The sequence below is a fragment of the Quercus suber genome, unplaced genomic scaffold (assembly GCF_002906115.3).
Source record: "Quercus suber isolate HL8 unplaced genomic scaffold, Cork oak 2.0 scaffold_783, whole genome shotgun sequence".
NCBI classification, from domain to species: Eukaryota; Viridiplantae; Streptophyta; class Magnoliopsida; order Fagales; family Fagaceae; genus Quercus; species Quercus suber.
Genome location: NW_027070219.1, coordinates 234,922 through 251,673, shown reverse-complemented (window position 1 = coordinate 251,673; position 16,752 = coordinate 234,922). Strand labels below are relative to the sequence as shown.

The following is a 16,752-nucleotide window of genomic DNA, read 5'->3' as shown; positions in this document are numbered from 1 at the left end:
TTTTTTTTTTTTTTTTTCATAAATTTTGGAATTAAAAGAAAAAAACTGTTACTTTAAAAAAAAAAAAAAACATTTAGGTGATAGAGACCGAGATGAAACCGAGTTGTAGAGAAATATTGAAACCGAGACCGAGATATTCCTATTACCTTAAATCAAAAACAAAGAAATATTGAGAGACCAAGATGAAACCGAGATTGATTTGACCAAATCTGGCTAAATCCTACGAGATCTAGTCGAGATCTCACAAGATCTGGCTTGATCTTGCTAGATTTGGCCATATTTCATATATAGCTCTGGTTAGGTTAGGTGGCTTTGGTTTTGGAGAAGGAAACCCACCACTCAACTCACCAATGTTAGTTCCTGAAAACAAAAACCCACTGCCGACCGATTGGAGCTTTGGTTCAGGCTGGAATCAAGTTGAAGTCGGCGGTTTGGCCAAGTTTTTGGGCTCCGGTTAAGTCTAGACATCTCTAGTTGTATCCCCCAAATTCAATGTGAACAACAAGAGCAAAGGTGTTGCAAAGCCAAGTGATAATTTGATGGTTGGTGTCATCCCAATCTTTATGGCAAAAAACATAGGCATCAATAATTTCACCTCTCTGAGTTCAAGAGCCTTGTGTTGCCCAGTCACATAAAGCCATAACTTATGACTTTTGAGAAAGCTAAACATAGCTTGAGTCTAGTGAGAATAGTTGTTGCGATAAAGGACGACTTGAATTAGAAAAGAAATCTCTCGTTATGCCATAAAGAAAGGTCAAGTGCAAAAAAGGATTGTAAAAATGAAATTAGGATGTGAAAATTAGCGAGGAAGCACCTGATTGAAAAAGTCAACCATGTGTGAAGTCAACCCCTTGAGGCAATTGTCATGGTCAAAGTTAACAGGTTAGTGAGCAAAACAAGTCGATGGGCTAACTGGGTCAGCGAGAGTCTTGTTTCTAATGATAGCGACAAACCAGAGAATACAAGCACACTGACAGTGGAAGACGTACTAAAGACCCTACTACTCTTGAACACAATACTTAACTTTGATACTATTTAAATTCTTAAAAACTGTGTATTAAACTATGTAAAAAAAAAAAAAAAAAAAAACAAACAAAATACAAGGGACTATTTATTTATGGGTCATGTTAATAGTGTTTTTAGGAAAATTATTAATAAACTATATTAAAAAAAATTTGACATCATTTTTATGGGAAATATAAAAAATTGTCAACAAAATTAACTATTTTAGGACAAAACTTATATACAGTACTTTAAGTGCTGTTTCTTAGATTCTTCTCTTAAGATTATGCTATGTGGTTATTTAACTTAAAAAATACACTTCTATCTATGAGAAAAAAATCACATGGCAGAATTTTAAGAGAAGAACCTAAGAAACAGTACCTAAGTACTGTACCTAAGTTTTACTCATTATTTTAACATGTTCTTATAAAATGTTTTTAGAAATAGTTCCTTAATTAATGCTCTTAGGCATTCATTAACATTTTCCTTTATTTATATGGGCAAGATATGCACGCTTTACAAGCAATATGGTGTAATACAAGAAAACCTAAAACAATAGGCCTAAGCTTGATGGGCTTTTAATTGCTATCAATTTGCTGTAGATGTGTCATGTGTGAGCGCATGTTGGGTTTGTTGGCCTTGGGTGGGTTTGGGCCGTTTGGCCATAGCTGATGGATTGGACTTGTGTGGACTATGGAGAGATTAAATTATAATTTGGGCCTATTGTAGAAATTAAAGCAAAATCAATTTTTTTTTAACAGTAAGCTTTTATTTATTTATTTTTGTTTTCTATTTTTTTTAAAAAAATTAGACTTTCCAAACGCATCTTTTTTTTTTTTTTTTTTTCAAAATAACAATGAAACATTTTTACTGTTTTCAATTTTAACGTGGCTTACTAAATTGCTTCCAAGACTATAGCAAATAGGCTTAAGCAGGTGTTACCAAATCTGGTTTGTGAGAATCAAAATGTGTTTGTGGCTGAGCGATTTATTACAAACAATGTGTTGGTGGCATCGAAAACCATGTATCATATCAGTCAAAAATGGAAGGGGAAAGAAAGGGAAGTGGCTTTGAAGCTTGATATGAGCAAAGCATACGACATGATGAAATGGAGGTTTCTGGAACGGATTATGCTTAAGTTAGGCTTTACAGAGTGGTGGGTAGCCCTTGTTATGCAATGCATAAGCACTGTAACGTATGCTATTCACATAAATGGTGTTCCACAAGGTGACATAACACCTTTGAGAGGTCTATGTCAAGGGGACCTTCTATCACCCTATTTGTTTTTGCTTTAAGCGAAAGGTTTGTTGGCCATGCTCCACCAAGCAGTACAAAACAAAAGATTAAGGGGCATCTTAGCTTGTAGATGTGGTCCAAATATCTCCCCCTTTTTTTTTGCAAACAGTAGTTTGATTTTTGGCCGAGCTACTGTTGAGGAGAGCTCAGAAATCTTAAGAATACTTAAGGTGTATAAGGAGTCATCGGATCAACAATTGAACAAGCAAAACACCTCTTTATTTCAACCACAACACAACTGTTGAGACCCGAGAAGCAATCAAAACCTTGTTTGGTGCACAGGTGATCAAACAACATGAGACATGCCTAGGGCTCCCGTCCCTTATTGGCAAATCTAATACCAACACTTTTGCTTAACTCAAGATGAATGTGGCAAAAAAGTAGGCTGGGTGAAAAGAGAACTTGCTCTCGACTTCTGGAAAAGAAGTCCTTATTAAGGTCGTGGCCCAGCCTGTGCCGACATACACAATGAGTTGTTTTAAACTCCCCAATGCCATCAGTGATGATCTCACCAGTATGGTTAGTCAATTTTGGTGGGGACAAAAAAGGAGGAGAAGGAAATGGTGTGAATGAGCTTGGAGAAATTGTGTCTTCCCAAGGAGAAAGGGAGAATATGGTTTAGAGATCTGAAATTTTTTAACAAGGCACTCTTGGCAAAACAAGGATGGAGACTACAGAACCACCCAAACTCTTTGTTTCTTAGAGTCTTTAAAGTGAAGTACTTCCCAGACTATGATTTTGCTCAAGCCAACCTAGGTTGATACTTATCTTACACATTGAGGAGTATTATGACAGCTCAAGAGGTAGTGAAAAGAGGTATGAGGTGACACGTGGACAATGAGGATAATATCCACATCTGGTCAAATAAATGGCACCCTTCCCCATCCTGATATCGAGTGATTTCACTAGTACACACCCTAAATGGGAATGCTAAGGTCAATGAGCTTATTGATAAAGAAAAGAGAGAGTGGAAAACTCAGTTCGTTAGACAGGTCTTTTGTCCCTAGGAGGTAGACTTGGTGCTAATTGCTAAGCATCCCTTTGAGCCTTAGACTACCTCCATATAAGAGTATTTGGGCTGGCACCTCGAATGGTAAATTCACAATTCAAAGTGCATATAAACTTCTCATGGAGTATGAAGATTCCATGAGAAGTATGGAAGAGTATATGGAGTATATACTCTTCCATACTCTTCCATGAGAAGTATGAGGCAAGTATGGAAGAGTATATGGAGTATGAAGACTCCTAACAAAATCATAAATTTTGCCTGGAGGGATTGACGGGACATCCTAGCCACCAAGGTAAACTTGAAGAGGAGACCTGTCACGGATGATGACCTCTGTAATGACTGTGGAAACAAGGCTAAAACTAGTTACCATATGTTCTGGGTCTGTGACAAAGTCAAGGAAGTATGGAGCAATAGCAAGTTGGTGTTCCCTTTTCAAATAGATAGTAAGTGGAGTTTTATAAATGTGATTTGGCAGATTGTCAAATATAGTCCCAGAAGCTCTAGTTTAGTTGAGAAGGCTCTAACCTTTTGCTGGGAAGTCTGGAAGTCTAGAAACACTGTATGACATGGAGGCACTCGCAGACCGGGGAAGGTAATTGTACAAAACTCACTATTCCTTGGTGGAGGAGTATCAAGCTGCAAATGAAGTTGACCGTCCAAAGAACCCTATTTAAGTAGTCAAGTGGCACCCTCCAAAGCCACCTAGGTTCAAGATGAATGTGATGGGGCCGTATTCACAGAGTTGGGTGCAACAGGCATGGGTTTGGTTATGAGGGACTTGGAGGGGAAAAGTGATGGCAGCTATGAGCAAGAAGACCCTAGTACCCCTGATAACGCTAAAAGCTAAAGTAAAGTCCATGGAGATGGCGGTTCAATTAGCTTGGGCGATGGGGTTCAAAGAGGTGATTTTCAAGATAGACTCCCTAATCCTTCGCAAAGTTCTTACAGGTTCCATAGAGGCTCTTTCCTCTATTAAAACTATTACTGCTAGTATTTTGTCTTTCATTCAAAATTTTAGATTTTTACTTTTTCACATAACAAATGGCAAGGCAATAAACCTGCCCATATTCTAGCCTAATTTATGAAACAGATTGGTAACTTTGTTTGTTTGGTTGGAGGAAACTCCAGGCCTCATTGGGTACGCGTGTACTTAGGATGTAATTCACTCTATCTTTTTTTTAATAAAAGGGAAGCACAAACTTTCTATAAGAGCATCCACATCAGTGGATGCAAACTTATCATCTATTTTGCACAAAAAAAAAAAAAAAAAAAACTACTTTTCCTATTTTACACTCATTTTTATAAAATACCCATATTAGTCCATCTATTATACACTATATTTTATATAAATAATATTTTTATATTCTTTTTTTAATATTATTTTATCTACCGTTTCTTTTTCCTATACTTCCTCTTCTTTCTTTTTCTTTCTTTTTCTTTATCTCTCTATCGTTTCTTCTTTCTTTTCTTCCTCTTCTTTCTCTCACAGTCAAAACCCAGAAGCACCAGAGCAAACACTCCATCAACACCACAGCCATCACAAGCACCACAATGCCTCTCCAATCCACCGATCTCCGTCAACCCAGAAGCACCATCACAAGCACTTCATCAACATCGATCTTTGTCAACCCACAAAACCGATTTCGATCAACACCGATCTTCATCAACCCATCACCGATTTCCATTAACATCGATCTCCATAAAAAACGATCTCCATCAACACTGATCTCTGTCAACCCATCATTGATCTCCATCAACACTGATTCACATCACCGAGCCAAATCGCCTCTCTAATCCACGATCACCAATCCAACGATTTTGTTCCAATAGTTGATTTTGTGGTTGATTTTTTATTTTTATAGTTGATTTTCGATTTTGTGTCTATGGGAGTGTGTATCAGAGGAGGAAAGAACATGATGAGGGAGAGTGCATTAGTTTTGCAGATGGAGAAGAGAGAAAAAAAAAAAAAAGGATCGAATCAGAAATTATTAAAATATTAAATGTAAGAGCTACCATAACTGTACATATTTGCATATTTACTATAACTTTTGTGCATTTATGCACAATTTTACATTCATNCAGCCCCCAGCACCTCAGTCCCCAGGTTCCAATCATGCAAAACCAGGTCATCATCCACCCTATAATAGCTGCCCCTTCTACTGAGTCTCCTGATCCGAAAAGGAAAAGACTTTCTAAGGGTAAGGATCCAATGGATGGGAGCAAATCTCATTCTTCGCCCGAGGAGGGTAAGACTCGTAGACCCCAAAGCAGTTGAAGCTTGGTGATCAAAAGAAAGGCAAGAAAGTCATCCAGCAGCCCCAGGCTCAAGCATGGCTGCCTGCTGCCATGCTCCATGACCAGCCCTAATGGATAACGCGTCAATACGAGAGTCTCAAGGAGACGAGGGGGCTCTCGTAGCCGAGGCCCAGAGAAATCTCTTCTTCTTCCATTGACATGGCTGAGTTGGAGAAAATGAGTGGGGTAAGGTTGTCTACGACCTTAAGAAATATCTAGGCATGGTAGGTCCTTTGGCAACCATTCTTTTTACTAGAAATTTTTGTTGCTTAGTACTTTTCTTTCTCTTTATAAAGCTGCTTGTTTTTGCTGGCAGGCTATCCAGGCCCTTTTTAGGTTGGGCGAAGAGGTTGGCGACCATAGTCACGCCTTGGCGCAAGAGCGCGATAAGTTCCTAGAAGCGCTAAAACTCTTAAGAGATCTGAGGCCGACCTAAAAAGGCGACCGAGGATCTGGCAGAAATGGCGAAGGCCAGGGATACTGCTGTTTCTGACCTAGCCGTGGTCAGGAAGCAAGCTGAGGATCAAACTGTCCACTTGCAAGAGGTTGAAAGTCAATTACAGAAGGCCAAAGAGGATATTTCCTACATGAAGGGAAGTTTGACCAAAGCAATCCACGACAAAGGTGTTGCCGAGTATGCAGGGACGAGGCTGTGAGAGCCAGAGACGAGGCATTTTTGCAAAAATAGATGCTGAGCGCTCTGTGGACGAGGTAAAAGAAGAGGCTTTCACCGAAGGGTGGCTAAGACTGAAGCCACCCTTCGGGCTCAAGTTCCTGCTGTGTGCAGGCATTATCGCTCTCAACTTGGCATGAAGCCCTCAACCAAGCAGGGATTGATGCCTCGTCTGATCTTAGAAGGGAAGATAGGGTATATTACCCTACTGCCATTCGCGAGGTTACGCCTGCTGCTCCTGAGGAGGAGTCTTCCTTACCATCGGTTGAAAGTCAAGACAAGACCGCCGAGGATGCTCCGTTAATTGATCAACCATCCGAAGAAGTCGAACCCCGGATAGCGTTGGGGGAAGTCGTAACCGAGGGTCAGGAAAGACCTCTAGACGTGGCCAGTCCTCTGCCGGACTTTTAGAGATCTAGCTGTTGAGCTTTGGCCCTAACTTTTTCGATTTACCCACTGAGTTGAAGGAACTAGTATACGGCCTAGGATAGCTTTGTTTATTTTTTCCTTTGATACTATCTCGTTTCCTACCTCAGTGGCATTGTAAGGGAGTCGTGTACTTTCTTTTTGAATCGAATACTTGAGATTTTGCTTTCATTTAATGATACTTTATTTTGTTTGTTTTGCTATTGTATTCTACTCAATATTGTACTTTATGCTGGAGTTTGCTCCATGAAACCACCTGTTATCCTTCGAATCTAAATCTAGATGACGCAGTATGGCTTAATTCTAAGTTACGCTCTAGTTTTTATCTAGACGGTTATTTTCTCTATGATTTTGAGTCTGAGGGCCATGCAACACCCTGGCTATGCCCAGTAATTTTGTTTTTCCTGTAAGTATCTAGTTTACCATAGGTTTGGGTCCGAGGACCATGCAATACCTTGGCTCTGTCTACCACTTCAATTTTTTGTAAGTATTAGATATAATCGGTGTGTGTAGTTTTACAATTTTTTGTAAGTATTAGATATAATCGGTGTGTGTAGTTTTACCATAGGTTTGGGTCCGAGGACCATGCAATACCTTGGCTCTGTCACCACTTCAATTTTTGTAAGTATTAGATATAATCGGTGTGTGTAGTTTTACCATAGGTTTGGGTCCGAGGACCATGCATACCTTGGCTCTGTCTACCACTTCAATTTTTTGTAAGTATTAGATATAATCGGTGTGTGTAGTTTTACCATAGTTTGGGTCCGAGGACCATGCAATACCTTGACTCTGTCTACCACTTCAATTTTTTGTAAGTATTAGATATAATCGGTGTGTGTAGTTTTACCATAGTTTGGGTCCGAGGACCATGCAATACCTTGCTCTGTCTACCACTTCAATTTTTTGTAAGTATTAGATATAATCGGTGTGTGTAGTTTTACCATAGGTTTGGGTCCGAGGACCATGCAATACCTTGCTCTGTCTACCACTTCAATTTTTTGTAAATATTAGATATAATCGGTGTGTGTAGTTTTACCATAGGTTTGGGTCCGAGGACCATGCAATACCTTGCTCTGTCTACCACTTCAATTTTTTGTAAATATTAGATATAATCGGTGTGTGTAGTTTTACCATAGGTTTGGGTCCGAGGACCATGCAATACCTTGGCTCTGTCTATCACTTCAATTTTTTGTAAATATTAGATATAATCGGTGTGTGTAGTTTTACCATATGTTTGGGTCCGAGGACCATGCAATACCTTGGCTCTGTCTACCACTTCAATTTTTTGTAAATATTAGATATAATCGGTGTGTGTAGTTTTACCATAGGTTTGGTCCGAGGACCATGCAATACCTTGGCTCTGTCTACCACTTCAATTTTTTGTAAGTATTTAGTTTCACCATAGTTTGTCCTCAGATCGCTTTACTGGACATGATTATTCTTTGCGTCAGATTACAGTCTTAACACGTGGCATAGATCTCACCTCTAACTTGAGGCCCCATCTTCTTTATTTAAGAAGCGCCCCCTGTCTGTTCGTGTTCCGCGCTCAACGCTCCGATGTGCGAAACGCGCCTTTATTAATGCCCTCGTAAATTGACACGAGTCCAACCGTCCTTGGCCTCCTTGGAAATTGGGGACTTCATTACTGATCCCGCTGATAATACCCTTTTCGAATTCTGCATGAATTAATTCTCACCAAACTCCCATCCCCTATATAAAGTAAGTAGGTGGTTACTTCATAACCCATGAACCTCTCAACACAAACAGAGCAAAACACCTTCTTCCAACTTCACATGCCCTTTTAACAACCCCGCCGGAATTGTCGCCGGAAAAAAAAAAACCGGTATGGCCGCAGCCCCCACTGGGCTTTCGGTGCGGCGGAGCCTAGGCGTAACCCTGATGGTGCCCTTCGAGGTATCCCAGAGGGATGTTGTTAGAGAACCTAAGGTCCTTCCCCGGAGCACACCTCCGACGAGGAAGACGTGCGAATTCACCTCATGGGCGGTGCTCGAGTGTTGCCGTCTCCAACGGCCAACACTTGAGAGGAATGGAGAGAATCGAGGGAACATCATGGGGGAGGGTATCCCGGAGCCCTTGTATCTGCTCCTCTCTTTGTTCCAGCTTTGCCCAGCCGAGGAGGGAGTGGTTGGGGGCCTGAGGGCATGATCGTCCTTCACCTCCTCCACCTTGTGTCAAGCTCTCCCATTCTCTTGGTGCCAAATAAAAGCACGAGTTGACACTTCCCTCCGGCCAGTTTTCCCTTGGGGCGGCTTCACCTGAGCCTCTGATTGTAGGAGTAGCTAGGAATAGCAGGTGGCTATTAGCTTGTAAATTTACTTGTAACACAGGCCTACCTGAGCCTCTGATTGTAATATGTAATTTTTCTACGTTTGAATTAATAATATCAAGATCTTTTGTTTTTCTCTTTCGTTTTGTTTTTTTTTTTTTTTTTGTACAATAAATACTTAAAATTTAGAACTCTTATCTTATTCAATCTGCTGTAAAACAAATACTTAGAACTTGGAACGTTACCTTTTTCAATCTACCGTAAAACAAACACTTAGAACTTAGAACCTTATTTTATTCAATCTACTGTAAAACAAATACTTATAACTTGGAACGTTATCTTATTCAATCTACCGTAAAACAAACACTTAGAACTTAGAACCTTATTTTATTCAATCTACTGTAAAACAAATACTTATAACTTGGAACGTTATCTTATTCAATCTACCGTAAAACAAACACTTAGAACTTAGAACCTTATTTTATTCAATCTACTGTAAAACAAATACTTATAACTTGGAACGTTTACCTGGTGCACCGGCCAGCACCCTAATCCTTCCCACAGACGGCGCCAATTGTAAGGACTCAATTTGAATTGAGTGTTGGGTTTTCAGCCCAACAAGCCCAAACAATACATTTATAGAGAGTGGGCTGACAGGCTTAGGTGCTGGCCGTTGATCACCATGCCCAAACTTATCTTTAAAAATGGCTAAGTGTTTTCTTACAAATGAGGGAATGCTCCTCGGCCACAGGCCGAGGAGGCCTTTCTCCCCCTCTCCCTCTTTTTGGCTTTACTAGCTCTTCTTTTATAGTTTTTATCTTCCTATCTTTTGCTTCCATCTGTTGATTGTCTATTCGCCTTCTTTCTGGTCGTCCATCCCATCGGAGGCTTTATCGATACTCAAGTGGCTCACTCTGACCAACGTTATCCTGCCAAGGGGTTACCTCTCCATTAATGCGGCCAGGAGGGTTAGTTGAGTGCATTAAATGCGAGAATGACAGCCTACTTTGGGGTTAGCCACTCCCTGAAATCACTCTTGTCAGGCCGAGGACAAGGTATCCTCGGCGTGGATTCAAGAGAATAGGCTTCCCCCCTTCTCCTCAGAAATAGCTTGCGCTCCTCGGCATGGGCCTTGGGCCTGCTATATGATGGACCGAGGTTATCAGGCCCACGGACCCCACAAATTACTTTTTCTATTTTGCAAGGCTTTACACGGAATGCTCTAAAATAATAAAGGTAAAATCATTTTATTAAAAGAATAAAGTAATAGAAGTGCAAGTATAAGAGGGTCCACGGGCTAGCTATGCAGAATTAGCTAGACGGAAAGTTTTTAATTTTCTTTTTTAAAAACTCTAACCTTAATAACGATAGACGGAGAAAAGAGAACCGAGAAACTGAGGATTGGAGTTACTTATAGAGAGTTTTATACATGCCGGGTATGCTCATGCTATCTTATATTAATTAAATTGCTCATTTATCTTTTCACTTTTACATTTTCTTATAATAATAATAATAATGATAATATTAAGATTGTCACTATCTTTTCAATAACATAAAAATAAAAATAAAGAAAGAGTTACTTTACGGGATAAAAAGTGATTTGAGTACCTCATCAACATTTCATCCATTTTTCTACAACTTTTTTTTTTTTTGGGGGGGTCTTCTACAACATTTATATGAGAGAAGGATAGAAGGATTTTCTTTAATATAATGAAAGAAAAAAAAATTAAATCCTAAGCATAGGAATATTAAAACATGCTCAAAAACTTGAACTAATTAAACATAAGGCTGAAGTAAATAACTTAATAATTGAAACTAACCTTTTGCAGAGAACCAATGAAGCGCATGCATGCACTGGAAAATATATATTCCTTGTTGGAATTCTTCAGAAGCTTTGGGCAAAATCTGTTTGGATGCGCAAGAGTGATATTCCATCAGAATGAGAAAGGTTGCAAAATAGTTTCAGACTTAGAAACAAACAATATAAAATATCAGCCACCAAGCCTCTTTTCTCTCAACGGCAAAGAAACATATAAAAGAGACAGTTTGTATATATAAATAAGAGGAATATTGTTTGTCCTTCTCTCTTTCGGTAATTTCATTTTACTATGGTTGATTCTTTAAGTCTTTATAGAGCGAGTGAGTCTAAAACACGTATCGGATCAAAGTATCTAAGTATCAATATCCAATCTCCTTTATATATATCTTCTCCTCAAGTAAAGCAAAGAATAGTTGTAGTTGAAATAAACAAATATCTTATCAAATCAAATTAACTTGATTTCCATATCTTATATTCATACAGAGAATAATTATAGTTCGTTCATTCATTCTTATCTAAACTATCCCATCTATCCAACTGCTACCAGCACACAGTTGACACGTAAAATCAAGATAGCACCCTTGTACTTCTTTTGTTCCTTACTTTTACAGCATAATATGTAACATTCCACCTAAAATTGAATTGTGTATAAGAATACAGTAAATATTAGCTTTGCATTCAATTTAGTTCTTCTATCTTCTCTGGCACAACTCAAAATAATTAAAGAAGTGAAATAATGAAATTCGTGGCATTTAATTTATTTAGCGGTGGATTCTGGGTAACGCGCATGGATATTGTGGTAGCTGATATAAAATATTACAAGATCTATGTACTTATGAGAGGATTCAGGATGCATATATATTCCTAGTATCTTATTATAAGTACATGCTGTTATAATGGTAAACTTACCACAGATCTCTCTCTCAGCCAAAAAACCAAAACACAAACAAAGATATCTCAAACGCATGCACAAGTTAATGTTATATCATGGTTATCTAATACTACTTGCGTTAAAATTATTTTAAGATGATCGTATTTGTGTGTAGGAATACCGTGTCTTTTAGTGGTTTTAGGGTCAACATTATATCATTCAGTGGGCACACACTGTAAGGCTAAGAAATGAATACAAAAGATAAGTGTCGGCATTTTATTAAAGACTATACCATTAACTTGGCGTCGGTAATTTAAACGAAAAAATTCCTAGCAACTAATTACCGACACCAAGTTTTACAGTTTTTTAAAATTATATATTTTTTCCAGTACAAATATAGAAATTGGACTTGCGGATGGGAAGATGCTAGCAGGTCGGTACGAAAAGTGAATAATGATGCTTTCCTGCCGATCACTTTCATGTAATAAGTGAAAGCAACATGCATATTAATTAAGGGTTATAGGTACTACACGTATCATTCTTGGAAGTCGGCAAAAAGTTGGTGCCCTTATTCCATGGTGATCGTGATAATTATTTGGGGGAAAAAAAAAAAACATTAAATAAAAGAACCACATAAAATCCTAAGAAAAAAGGTTCACGCGATTTTTTAACAAAAAAATGGAATAAGATTTTTTTTTATCATGAGATTACAAATACAATTTTTTATTTAAAAAAAAAAAAATGCAAAACTAAAATTGATGACAAATAGGAGTAAAGTTGAAACATGATCTTGTTCCTGCTTAGTTGGTTATAATATGATCTTGTTTTACTTAAAAAAAAAAAAGTTGAAACATGGATGCCTTGTCTCCTTTCCAAGATGAGGAAGAAGTGCGAGACAAAAATAGTACTAGTTGTGGTGGAAGTGTTTTACTGTTAGGATGATTTCAAGCAATAATGAAATAGAAAGGAAAAAAAAAAGAAGGAATGAACAATGTTGAAAGGGTTGGGTTCAAATTATACTTAGTGTAACTCTAAGCAATGCTACACCACTTAATATTTTTTAATTGGATGTGAATATTGACAAATCCACCATTAGATTACATTATCTTCATATATTCTTAATGCTTGCAAAATTTTGAAGTGATCAAAGATTAATCGTCATGCCATCAATCAATTGTTAAAATTCAAATTTTTGTAATTTAAAATAATGCATAAATGATGAGTTTATAGATCAAATGGTAAATAGCATCTGATTGATATGGAAATTGGCATGCATGTTATGAACATTTAGAACATGTAATTCAACGGTTGAATTTTCAAAATATTAATTCAATAACAAGTTATTGGGTGATGTAATATTACTTAAAGATACGCTAGGTGTAATTTGAACACAATTCATGTTGAAATACATTGTTAGTCACTATAAGGGTCGTTTGATAACGTTGTTTGTATTTTTTGGAAATATATGTGGGTAAAAAAATGTGTGAAAATGCGTATAATGTTATTTAAAAACTAAAAACATGTTGTTAAACTCCTATACCAAACAGCCCCTAAAGTTTAGTCCATCAATTCATGAGTAATTTTAGACCCTAAAGTTGAAAGTAGTCGATTTTAATTTCTAACTGACTTAAAGTGATTAATGTGACTCTAACACTAATAAAATAGAGATGAAAGAGAAATGGGAGGTACAACACTAAAATACATTGTTATCCCTAAAGTTTAGCCTGAGCAATTTTAGTCTCTAAAATTTAAAACAATTGATTTTAGCCATTTGAATGATATGGTCAAACTAAAAACTAGGGATGGCAATGAGGCAGGGCGAGGCCGAAGGATGGAGTCATAGTTTTGTCTTGTCCCATTCCCGTCCTACCCCGCCTTGCATGACAGAGAAAACTTTCTCACCCCATCCTCACCCCTTAGGGCCCCGCAAAGCCCCATCCCACCCCATAAAACTTTACTTTTTGTTAATTTGCCCTAAAATTTTGCCCTAAAACTACTACAATTTTTTTAATGAAACATATTTCATTGATAAAAATATACTTGAAATTACAACTAAATTTATCCCATCAAATCAAATCAATTTTTAGAAAAAATTGAATAATATATTTAAGTGTTTAACAAGACAATCATTAAAAAAAAAAAAAAAAAAACCTCATAGTATAACACATAACAAAATAAAGGCAGAGAATCACATTAAATAGAATAAAATAAACTAATATTAATATATTTGTTTAAATTGTAGGGTTTTATGGTATAAAAAATTTACAATTATAACTCTTAGCAACGCGGGATGGGGAGAGATGGGGCGAGGTGGGTCTAAAAAGTCTAAATCCATCCCCGCCCCACCACCTTTGCGGAGGCGGAGAAAACCTACACGGGGTGAAACGGGGAGGGATAGGTTAAGTGGGGCGGAGAAAAATTGTCATCCTTACTAAAAACTGACACACTATAGATATATCACTCCATATTAACTAAAGGTGCTCACTTTAAGCTTGTTAGTGGCTAAAAACAATCGCTTTAAACTATTGATTAATGCGATATCAAGGGAATTGTTCTGTCAAAAAAGAAAAAGAAAAAGAAAAAACAACAACCTGATGACTTTTTATTTCAAGCAAGTCGACAAACATAAAAGCTATGGTATTTGACAAAGATTTGGTGGATCCTTTCGGCTCTATTCTTTTCAAATCTCTCTTTGCTTTTGTTTTTTTTAATAAATTTTTAAGAATAAATTCTGAATTTGAGAATACTGAGTCTCCTTTTTAGAGAGAGAGAGAGAGAGAGAGAGAGAGAGAGAGAGAGAGAAAATCTGAAACGGTCCCAGAATATTGCTTGCTCTCACAAAGGGGGTTAGGTCCCATGCCCCTTTTTTAGTTACTTCTTACCTACTAGACGTGTTTATGAAAGCAGAAAAACAACTAATGAAGCACTATTTCTTTTTTTAGTCAAAAGATCAATTTCTTCCGAATAACTTTTCGACTTAATGCTCCGACATGGCACGTTTAAAGTAAATTCTGGGGTGTAAATATGTCTAAAATAATGCCAAAAAAAAAAAAAAAATTTAAGGTTGTAATTCTGTGTAAGAGTCTGAGTTTTCCCATAATTATACTTTGATTGTTTTGTAAGTAAAATATTTTTAGGAAAATGTTTTTTTTTTTTTTTAGGTGTTTGTTTGAGTGTAAAATGTGGTTAATCTTATAAAATATTTTTCATTGACAATAAGATCCTTTATATAAAGTTGTAAAACGTTTTACCTTTAAATTTTTGGTTAAATATTTTACAATAACACATAGTGGCTTCCCTCATCTCATCTAGTGGCTAGGTCACCAATTTATAAAAAGATATAAAACATTTTACCTTTAAAACTTTGGTAAAACATTTTACAATAACACACAATGGCTTCCCTCATCCCATCTAGTGGCTAGGTCACCAGTCCAATGGGTTTGATAGCTAGTGCTAGGGTCCTATTACTAAAGCTGCCACTCCAATAATCGGTGTTGGCAATCCGATTCCGAAGGTTTGATAATCAAAGCCGACGTTTCGGCTATCAGTGTTGGTAGTCTGATGCCCGGAGACACCATTTCTGCCACAGTGCTGACAGTCCGGTCACCAGAGACACTGCTTTGTCAGCAATATCTTGCAATCTGGTCACTAGAGCAACCGTTCTAGTGATCCTATCACTGGACCTTCGAACCCAACGACTCTCGTGGCTGAACCACCAATTTTGGTGATTTGTTTGAAAAATTTTACTTGTCATATCAAACACTTGGAAATGTTTTACATGTACAACCTTTTACTTGTAAAATATTTTACATTTGAAAATATTTTACTTTACAACAAACGGAGTGTAAAAGCCAAATATTTTCCACATATTACTTTTCAACACTATATGCCCTCTAGGAATGCTTCTCATATACGGAAAGCTCTATATTATGGAAAGGAGAATTTGAGTCAAGGTATGAGATGGAAAATAGGAGACAGAACTCGGCTAAAATTTTGAGAGAAGTGCTATATCTATAACATTTTTAAAACAAATCATAAATATAAGTTGTTATTAGTTCTAATTTGAACCACCACTGAAATTTATTTTTTGTTCACCGGTAACAGTCAATAATAACCTATTACTTAAGATATATTGTAAAAGTGTTATGAAAGTGTTGTGAATATAACATTTTTCAAATTTTGGACTGATCCATGGCTTCCTAATGGCACTTTGAGGTTTCAAGTGGAAGGCCCTTTGGATTTGGAAGAAGAAGATAGGTGTGTAGCTTCGCTTTATATGTTTGATACATGCCACTTGGATAGATTATCATACCAACTCCCTTGCTTATTCAGGAAGCAATAATTGCTACCCCTACTCCTCAAGTTCAAATCTATCTTGATTAGTTAGAATTGTGTGGTTAAATAATTAAATTTATCATATCCTAATAGTTTAAGAGCATGTTTGGTAAACTGTAATAGGCGCTGTAATGTAATAGTTATTCCTATAGTTTAGTCATTCTTTAGTTTGGTTATGTTTTTATTATAATGAATAATAATTCCTTATAAATAACTATTCTTCAAAATGAGAAATAACTATTCATCTTTAAAAGGTTGTATTAGCTATTCCTTAGTAAGAGCAATAATTTCAAAACTTAATATATTTCCAAATAAATAAACTTTCCATATACATCTAACAATTATAAAAATAAAAAATCATAAAAAATAACACATATCTCTTTTGAATTTAAAAATAACAATTTTTAAGGAGATATAATTGTATGAGTAAGAAATTTCCTAAAATAAATGTTAAGTTTCATTCTAATATTATAACTCACAACCAAACTAATGAATATGTTTAGTTATCACATTACAACACATTTTATTCCTAGTAATAAAGATTACAATTCCTATCATAATTCTCATTCAGTGTACCAAACGTACCCTAATTTTTTTGGACAATCGATAATTTAACATGGTATTATAGCTAGAGGTCCTAAGTTTCATCATTGTCTCATCTACTCTACTACTTATTTAAAATCTCACGTGTTGGGTCTCACATATTAATTGGAGTTCGTGCCCAAATGTGAGGGGGGTG

General features: G+C 36.8%; 1 protein-coding gene across 5 annotated transcripts in view; it reads right to left on the bottom strand.

The window, feature by feature from the left end:
• Nucleotides 1–16,752, bottom strand: part of LOC112017483 (calcium-transporting ATPase 10, plasma membrane-type) — an 80,398-nt gene that overhangs the window by 48,285 nt on the left and 15,361 nt on the right. For 2 of the 5 annotated variants that reach the window (XM_065767193.1, XM_065767196.1), the window contains exon 1: nucleotides 10,809–11,242. The gene's annotated coding sequence lies outside the window, so the exon portion shown is untranslated. Of the gene's footprint in view, nucleotides 1–10,808; nucleotides 11,243–11,716; nucleotides 11,814–16,752 lie in introns of those variants that run through there. The other 3 variants (XM_065767194.1, XM_065767195.1, XM_065767200.1) reach the window with 3 other exon arrangements.